Below are 9,171 nucleotides of genomic sequence, written 5' to 3' on the forward strand. Positions count from 1 at the left end.
ACGCACTAGATACTTGATTTATGTCACGAAGACACATGTTATGCTCATGGACAAAGTAGACGTGGAGGCTGAGGAGGCCCTGACTCCTTCAGAAACCAAGTTAGAGAAGTTTCCCAGTGCCTGATGGCCCTGCAGGTGCCAGAATCCTTGTAGCTCTGCCTACTCAGGTCCTTCCCCAGAGCTGACCAGGGGGAAGGAAGGCCATTGACTGAGGAAGGCACAGAGAACAGATTCACCGGCTGCTTCCTTGGCTCCCATTACTTTTGCTCTTTAAGCTGGTCACACCCCCAGATTTCAGAAATCATCTATGAATGGAGAGATAAGGCATAGCCTGCGAAAAGAGAAAGCACAGACCAAGAAGATTTAAATTTAATTAAGATTAATTAAATTTATGTTTTTGAAAAGGAATAAGAAAAAGAACTTTAGAAGAATACAAGCATTTCAGAAAACAGGGGTTGAGCCAAAAGCAGAGGTGATGGGCAGAAGAGAGTAAAAAAATCAAGACATATGGATATCCAGTTGTTCCAGAATTCTATATGTTGAGAAGGCCATGCTTTCTCCACTAAACAACCTTTACAGCTTTGTCAAAAATCAGTTGTCCAACCCTCAGAATGGGAGAAAATATTTGCAAATGAAGCAACTGATGGAGGATTAATCTCCAAATATACAAGCAGCTCATGCAGCTCAGTATCAAAAAAAACAAACAACCCAATCCAAAAATGGGCAGAAGACCTAAATAGACATTTCTCCAAAGAAGATATACAGATGGCCAACAAACACATGAAAAGATGCTCAACATCACCAATCATTAGAGAAATGCAAATCAAAACTACAATGAGGTATCACCTCACACCGGTCACAATGGACATCATCAAAAAATCTACAAACAATAAATGCTGGAGAGGGTGTGGAGAAAAGGGAACCCTCTTGCACTGTTGGTGGGAATGTAAATTGATACAGCCACTATGGAGAACAGCATGGAGGTTCCTTAAAAAACTAAAAATAGAACTACCATATGACCCAGCAATCCCACTACTGGGCATATACCCTGAGAAAACCATAATTCAACAAGAGTCATGTACCACATTGTTCATTGCAGCACTATTTACAATAGCCAGGACATGGAAACAACCTAAGTGTCCATCGACAGATGAATGGATAAAGAAGATGTGACACATATATACAATGGAATATTACTTAGCCATAAAAAGAAACGAAATTGAGTTATTTGTAGCGAGGTGGATGGATCTAGAGTCTGTCATACAGAGTGAAGTAAGTCAGAAAGAGAAAAACAAATATCGTATGCTAACACATATATATGGAATCTAAAAATAAAATAGCTCTGATGAACCTAGGGGCAGGACAGGAATAAAGACACAGACATAGAGAATGGACTTGAGGACACAAGGAGGGGGAAGGATAAGCTGGGACAAAGTAAGAGAGTAGCACGGACATATATACACTACCAAATGTAAATAGATAGCTAGTAGGAAGCAGCTGCGTGGCACAGGGAGATCAGCTCGGTACTTTGCCGACCACCTAGAGGGGTGGGATAAGGAGGGTGGGAGGGAGATGCAAGAGGGAGGGGATATGGGGATAAACGTATGCATATAACTGATTCACTTTGTTATACAGCAGAAACTAACACAACACTGTAAAGCAATTATACTACAATAAAGATGTTAAAAAAAAATCAATTGTCCAAATTGAATAGCCAAAACAATCTTAAAAAAGAAGAATAAAGTTGCAGTACTCAAACTTCATGATTTCAAAATTTACTACAAATCTATAGCAATCAAGACTGTGTGGTATTCACATAAAGATAGACATATATATAAGGGAACAGAATTTGAGAATCTAGAAAGAAACCCTCATATTTATGATTAATTGATTTTCTGCAATGGTGCCAAGACCGTTTAATGGGGGAAAAATAGGGTCTTCACCAAATGATATTGGGACAACCAGATATCCACATGCAAAAGAATAAAGTTGGACTCCTGCCTCACACTATATACAAAAATGAACTCAAAATGAATCAAAACTATAAGACTCTGAGAAGAAACATAGGGGTCAATCTTTGCGCCCTTGGATTAGGTAATGGGTTATCTCTCCATTTATATAGATCTTATTTAATTTCACTCAGCAATGTTTTATAGTTTTCAGCACAGGTCTTTCACATCTTTTGCAGATTTATACCTAAGTATTTCATATTTTATGCTATTATAAATGACATTATTTTTACATTTTAAATTCCAATTTTTATTGCTAGTATATAGAAATAAAGTTGACTTTTGTACATTGATTTGGTATCCTGCAGCCTCACTAAATTCACTCCTTAGTTCTAGTAGCTTTACTGTAGATTCCATCAGATTTTCCCCATAGACAGTCAGGTCATCTGCGCATAAAGGCAGTTTTACTTCTTCTTTTCCATTGTGGATGCCTTTTGTTTCTTTTTCTTGCCTTAATGAACTAACTAGAGCCTCTGGTGCAGCGTAGAATAGCAGTGAAAGTGGACATCCTTATCTTGTTCCTGATCCTAGATGGAGAGGGACATCTTATAGTAAGTAAGATGTTAGCAGTGGGGTTTGTGGGGGCCCTTTGACAGAAGGAGGAAGTCCTCTTCTATTCCCCTTCAATTCTTAATTTGCTGAAATTTTCATCAAGAGTGGATGTTGGATTTCGTCAAATGCTTTTTCGGTATCTACTGATACAGAAAATACAGTGATCACAGATGGGAGAGGGTCCAAACTCAAGAGTGGCCTCTGTTTCTCTCAGAATGAAGGAAACAGGGAAGAAAGAGCCCTGCCCAGTGAAAGGAGCCTGTCTAGGGGAGCTGGGCTTGCCCCACCTCTGCTCTGCTCCCCTCTCCTTGCCTGGCATTCCTAGAGGTCAGATCCTGGCCTGCGAACTCCAGAACCAGTGCTCTTTCCTCTACACCAAACTGTCTAAAGACTTTGACTCCGGAACTTTGCATGGTCAAGGCCCCGAAGATGGATTACCCCTCAGTAATATAAAATAGTAGCAGCCATTTACAGAGCACTTTTGGAATATCAAGAACCAGGGCTGGGACGAGGGTGAGGTAAGTGAGCCATCTCTGGATGCAGAATTTAAGGAGGTATCCACAGGACTGTAGGCACCTCATTCGCTTCACCCTAATCCCAGCCCTGCAAAGAACAGTGCTAAATACTCTACTTGCATCCCTTCCCTTAATCCTCAAACGAGCCTACAGTGGTAGGCTATTATTCTTATTTTTCGCAGAGGAAACAGAGGATCAGAGAGGTGAAGTGACTTACCTGAGTGATAAGTGGCAGAGCTGACTTTGAAGCAAAGTCTGTTCATGATCCGTCTGTGCTCGTAATCAGTAGTTCTCGACTCCAGTGGATCAGAATCTCCTGGAAGGCTGGTGAAAACACTGATGGCTGGGCCCCGTCCCAGAATTTCTGTTTCAGTAGGTCTGCTGTGTGGGCAGGGGAATTTGCATTTCTAACAAGTTCCCAGGTGATGCTGCGGCTGGTCCAGGGACCACATTTTGAGAACCACTCATTAAATCTCCGGGAGCTTGAAGATTCCAAGAGTAAAAGAGAGAAGTCTGAGAAAACACTGCCAGATCCCTCTGGCTTTGAGAAAGGAAAGAAAGCATCCATTTCCCAGGACTGGACCAAGAGTTTCCATGTCATTTCTGTGCATGTGTTGGAGTTCCAACCCCATTCCAGAACGCCTTCCACAGAATCAATGAGCACTTACAAGTCAAACTGAGGGATGAACTGACCAGTCGTGATGGGACCTCTGCAGGGTCTTATTCATCCAAAAAGAATGCCTGACATTTATTCTGAACAGCGTCTTTCTATAAACCCTCAATTCTTGTGGTACCAAATGGCATTTTTTTCCTAAATATATTTCAAATATTTTCTAATTTATTCTTAGACATGTGTATCAGAGAGACATGGTTCATCAAATTTTTCAAGCCTTTGAATAAGGGCCATTGCAAAATAACAGGGAGGGGGGAAAAACCAACACAGAACTATTCATCATGTTAAAAGAAAACTTAAATGAGGCTTGGCCAAATCTCCAAGCTTTAAACACGTGACAACGTTCCAGAGTTGACCCTAGTTTCTGAGGGGTTAAATTTTTCTTTAATTTCCCAAATCTTTGGACCCCAAGACCCCCATTCAGCTGCACTTGGCCCTAAAGTGCAATAAGAAAAAAAGCTGATTTTATTCATTCACTTGATCTTTATCAGGAGTATCACAAGGAATTCTCAGCCCTGCGGCCCACTGGAGTCACTTGGGGAGCTTCTAAAAATCTCTTTGCTCCTAGCCACATCCCAGACAAAGCACATCAGATCTCTAATGAGGCTTCTGAATCTTAAATATCTCCCTTGAAGTGAGACCCTTGCTTAGAATATGGAGACAGCTACTGCCCAGGGCTCTGATTGGAGGCGTGATGAACGGGGAGAGAACTGCTATTTGTTAAAGGTCTTCTGATGCCACTTAACGACCCTCTGAGACAGGTATTATTACTGTCTCTACTTTGTAGAGGACACACTGCCGGTCAAGGAGGTGGAGTGACTTGCCCAAGGTGGCACAGCTGGAATTTAGAGCCAGGCTTCGATCCTTCCTCCTCGGGAAAGAGGAAGGAGACGAGAGTGCCCATATCAGCCACTGCTTGCTCCCGCCTGCTCAAGGCAGCTCCTCTTTGTCCCTCCTACCTGGACCCCTGTGTCCGCTTGGAAACAGTTCATGATCTTCTCCAGTTCTGAGGCCTCTGTAGCTAAAGGTCAAGGACAGGACTGTTCTCCCATCCCTGCCCCCGCAGGACTTGCTGTTAGGTGGTGGATGACAGGGGTCCTGCTGGCTCCTCTCTGGGACTCTGGCTTCTGGCATCCCCTCCTTTCCTGTAATCTGACGAGTAATCAGCAGCTGAGGTCACCATGTGTCCTCTCACAGACCAGGACAGGCCAGGGCCCTGGGTGACCTGGCCAAGCATGGCTGGAGCTTGTGCCTTATGCTGCTCCTAATGTATGCACAGCACCCAACAGCTTTTCTGCCCAAAATGGGCTATGATATTTGTAATATGAAATATATATTTGATCTACATCCCCATTTCTGGCACAGAGTTCCTAAAACCCTTGGAGTTTCCTGTGCTGAGAGGGATAAAGGTGTCTTTTGTTGTGTTAATGAAGTGACTTTTAGACCAGCACCTAAGAATGGGGGCTGGTTGCCAGTTGGAACTTTCAGTCCCACCTCCAGACCCCTGGGGAGGGGAGAGGGGATGGAGGTTGAGTTCTATTGCCAATGGCCTATGATTGAAGCCTCTATAAAAACCCAGAAGGATGGGGTTCAGAGAGCTTCAGGGTTGGTGGACACGTGGCGCTCTGGGGAGAATGGTGCACTCCCAGAGGGCTTGGATGCTCCGAGCTCCACACCCTTTCCCCTGACCGTGCGCTATGCCTCTCTTCCATCTGGCTCTTCCTGAGTTATATCCTTTTATAATAAACCACTGATCTAGTAAGTAAAATGTTTCATGAGTTACATGAACTGCTCTAGCAAATTAACCGAACCCAAGAAGGAGGTCGTTGGAACCTTCAATCTATAGCCAGTTGGTCGGAAGCACGGGTGATGACATCGACTTGCAATGGCGCTTGAAGTGGGGGTAGGGGAGCCATCCTGTAGGACTAAACCCTTCACTGTGTGATCTGCTGCTAGCTGTGTCAGAATTGAGTTGAATTTTAGGACACCCAGGTGCAGAGAATTGCTTGATGGTGTGGGGGAACCCACCCCTCCCAACACACATCCACCTTTGGAAACTGGTACCAGAATCTTTAAGGCATCAAACAGCTTCACTGGTGCATCTCAAGGTAAGATCTTTATCCTTGGTTAATGGCTGAGGAAACTGAGACTTTGATTGGGCCCAAGGCTTGAAGCAGCCACCTGGGACCAGGGCCAGGTCTCCTGTCTGTAAGAACCTGTTTGGGTTTCTAATTCCCCCACTGTTCAGGTTCAGGCCTTCCTCACCCCCAGGCTCCTGTGGCATCCTTTCCACACCAATGTCCGATGCATCCCTCCAAGGCACAGCCTGGCTTGTCCCTTCATTCAGCAACCTTAAATGACATTGAAAATGAATGCCTTTTTTTACTACGGAAACTTTCAAAGAAATGCAGAAGAGAACAGTATAATACCACCCTTCCCCCCAACTACCAACTCCTTATCTCCTTTCATCTTCACCCCATCCACTTCTCCCACCACTCCATATTTTTGGGAGCAAATCCCAGATATCGTATCATTTAACCTGTAAACATTTCTGTAGTTATCTCTAAAAGATAAGGACTTTAAAAAGTATCCACAATACCATTATCATCTTTAACAAGATAAACAATAATTCCTTAAGATAAACAAAAGCCCAGAGTTCAAATTTTCCCTAAGTCTCTTAAATATTGTCACTGCAATTCATTTGTTTGGATCAGGATCGAAATAATGCCCAATTATTCCAATGGGTTGACAAGTTTCTTTAAACCTCTAGATTCCCCTTACTTTTGTTTTTTTCCTTGTAATTTATTTGTTGAAAAAAACTGATCATTTATCCTGTAGAGTTAGTGTCCCACACTAACTGGATTTTGCTGTTTGCATCCCCCGTGGTGGTGTTTAACATGATTCTCTGTTCCTTGTATTTTAAAGAAAAAAATCTAATAGGAAAAATAATGATCTAATGTCATTACCCTAATAAAACTATTTTTATTCCTGTCTGTTCTCCTTTGATCCCTGTTTACATGCATATAACCTTTGGTGTTTTTTTCTGTTTAACACCACACTGTAAATATTTTCCATGTTTCTATGTAAAACTTTCATAATTAACATTCTTAATAGCTACTTACTATTCCAGAGTGGTGTTAAGCCTTAATCATTTTCCTACTGCTGAACTTTTAGGTTTTGTTTATTTTTGTCACTCTGATAGATAATAGTAAATCTTTCATGTGACTAGTATAATTATTTCTTTAGGGTAGATGGATGCCCAGGACTGAGACAGGGGTCCAAAACGGATGAATGGCTTTATGTATTCTGTACATATTGACAGGGTGCCTTCTCAAAACATTGTACCAATTTCCATCATCACCAGCGATGTACACACGAACTCCACCTCCATCCCTTTGCACTGCCTCCTCCCCACCTTGAACCTGGGCTAGCCTTACTGATTGTTTGACCAATAGTATATGACAGAAGTGATGTTCCGGAATTTCCAGCCAGTTTGCAAGAAGTCTAGGCCTCTAAATGCTTGCTCTGGGCCATGGCAGCTACCATGTAAGAGCTCCAATATACCGAGGAGACTGCTGTGCTAAAGAGGCCTGGTGTAGGAGCTGTGGTCAACAGATCCAGCCCAGCCCAGGCTGCCAGCCTCCCCAGGCATTGGACACATGAGGGAATCTTTGAATCCTCTAGACTCATTTGCCAGCTGAGTACCACTGAGTGCCCTCAGATGCCATGAAAAGCAAAAGCATTTCTCTGCTGAGCCCTGCCTGAATTCCTGACCCATAAAATCGTGAAATACAGTAAAGTGGTTCTTGTTTTAAGTTGCTAAATTTTAGGGTAGTTTGTTATGCAGTAATAGGTACCAACAGGTGTCTTTATGCCTTCCCCCTTATTTTTCTTGTGTCAAGAACTATGTTCCTTTGATTTACATTTCCAGTTTGCATTTTCCCAGGGATTTGGATTTGGATTTGTGTATTTTTTTTTTCACCTTTGTAAATTGACCTTGTTTTGCCCCCGAGCAGAATTTTGACTCTGGAGTCACACTTACATAGTGAGTCAGGGACCCTGCATGTCCCCCCTCCCCCCAACCTCACTGGGACATGTGATCCTGCTAAGGAGATTTCTACCTGAATGACCTGGAGTTTCCTTCCATTTCTTCCATGATTCTAAGTGTCCTGGATGGTGGAGGGAGAAAATGAGATTTGTTTTCTAAACCCAACACCCATATCCACCTGATCATGGCATATCAAGTGCTGCAGATGAAATAAAAACTGTAAAGAGACACTAAGCATCAATGCTCCTTGACAAGAAGCCCCTTGTAAGTAGATGCATAGTAACCTGAAAACGTAGAAATAAGAGAAGCTTTAAACGCTGAATGGTTTCTGCAGTAATATAATTTGGACTTTTCTGTGCCTTAAACAAAACTATGTTTTTATATATTCTTTTTGCATATATTTTATATTTATTTCATAAAACATGAAACCATTCTAAAGACACAATATTTGGGCAATAAGATGGGCAGTTTCTCATCTTAACTTACCCCCCAACCTCTACTCATGGTGTTTCTTCCTACTTAAAGCATTAATAGCATCTATTGCCTTCCTTTTTTTTTTTTTTTTTTAGGGATTGGACTTTTTTTTAAAAAAGAAGAGATATAATACTGTTAGAGAAATTTGAAAACAAGGTAAAAATCCGTAATCCTACCACATTGACACAGTGACAAGTACATTTTTATGTTCCCTGCTTGTTTTTATAAATCATGTGTGTGCAAATATTTTTCCAGACTTTTTTTTACTTAATACTTTACCATAAGTATTTTCTCCAATCCTTCATAAACTTCATACCATCATTTTTAATGGTTATAAAATATTTCTTCAAGGCTTATACCCTAATTTATTTTATCATCCTCCCTCCCCTTTTTGAATATTTGGGGTGCTTCCAGTTTTTCACTAAGCAAGTCTTTGATGAGTATTTTTCTGCATATGGTTTTTCCATATTTCAGGGTATTTTCTTAGGCTAGCTTCCCAGAAGGGGATTATGGAGTCATAGTGTATGAACATTTTTATGGCTTCAAAGTATCTTTTGAAGAAGGTAGGTGTTCCATTTCATGAGGTTCACAAACATAAAAGAGGAAATTTGGCTTCAAAAAAATTCCGTGTAACACATCTATGTAAAAATTTGGGCAAAGAGAGGTTCTAATAGTTTTCTAAGTTATTAAAGCTTGCCCTTCTTAATTTAAAAAAGTTACTTTTGATTCTATTTTTTTTTTTATAAATTTATTTATTAATTAATTTATTTTTGGGTGTGTTGGGTCTTCGTTTCTGTGCGAGGGCTTTCTCTAGTTGCGGCGAGTGGGGGCCACTCTTCATCGCGATGCGTGGGCCTCTCACTGTCGCGGCCTCTCTTGTTGCGGAGCACAGGCTCCAGA

Source organism: Balaenoptera ricei, chromosome 6 (assembly GCF_028023285.1).
Source record: "Balaenoptera ricei isolate mBalRic1 chromosome 6, mBalRic1.hap2, whole genome shotgun sequence".
NCBI classification, from domain to species: domain Eukaryota; kingdom Metazoa; phylum Chordata; class Mammalia; order Artiodactyla; family Balaenopteridae; genus Balaenoptera; species Balaenoptera ricei.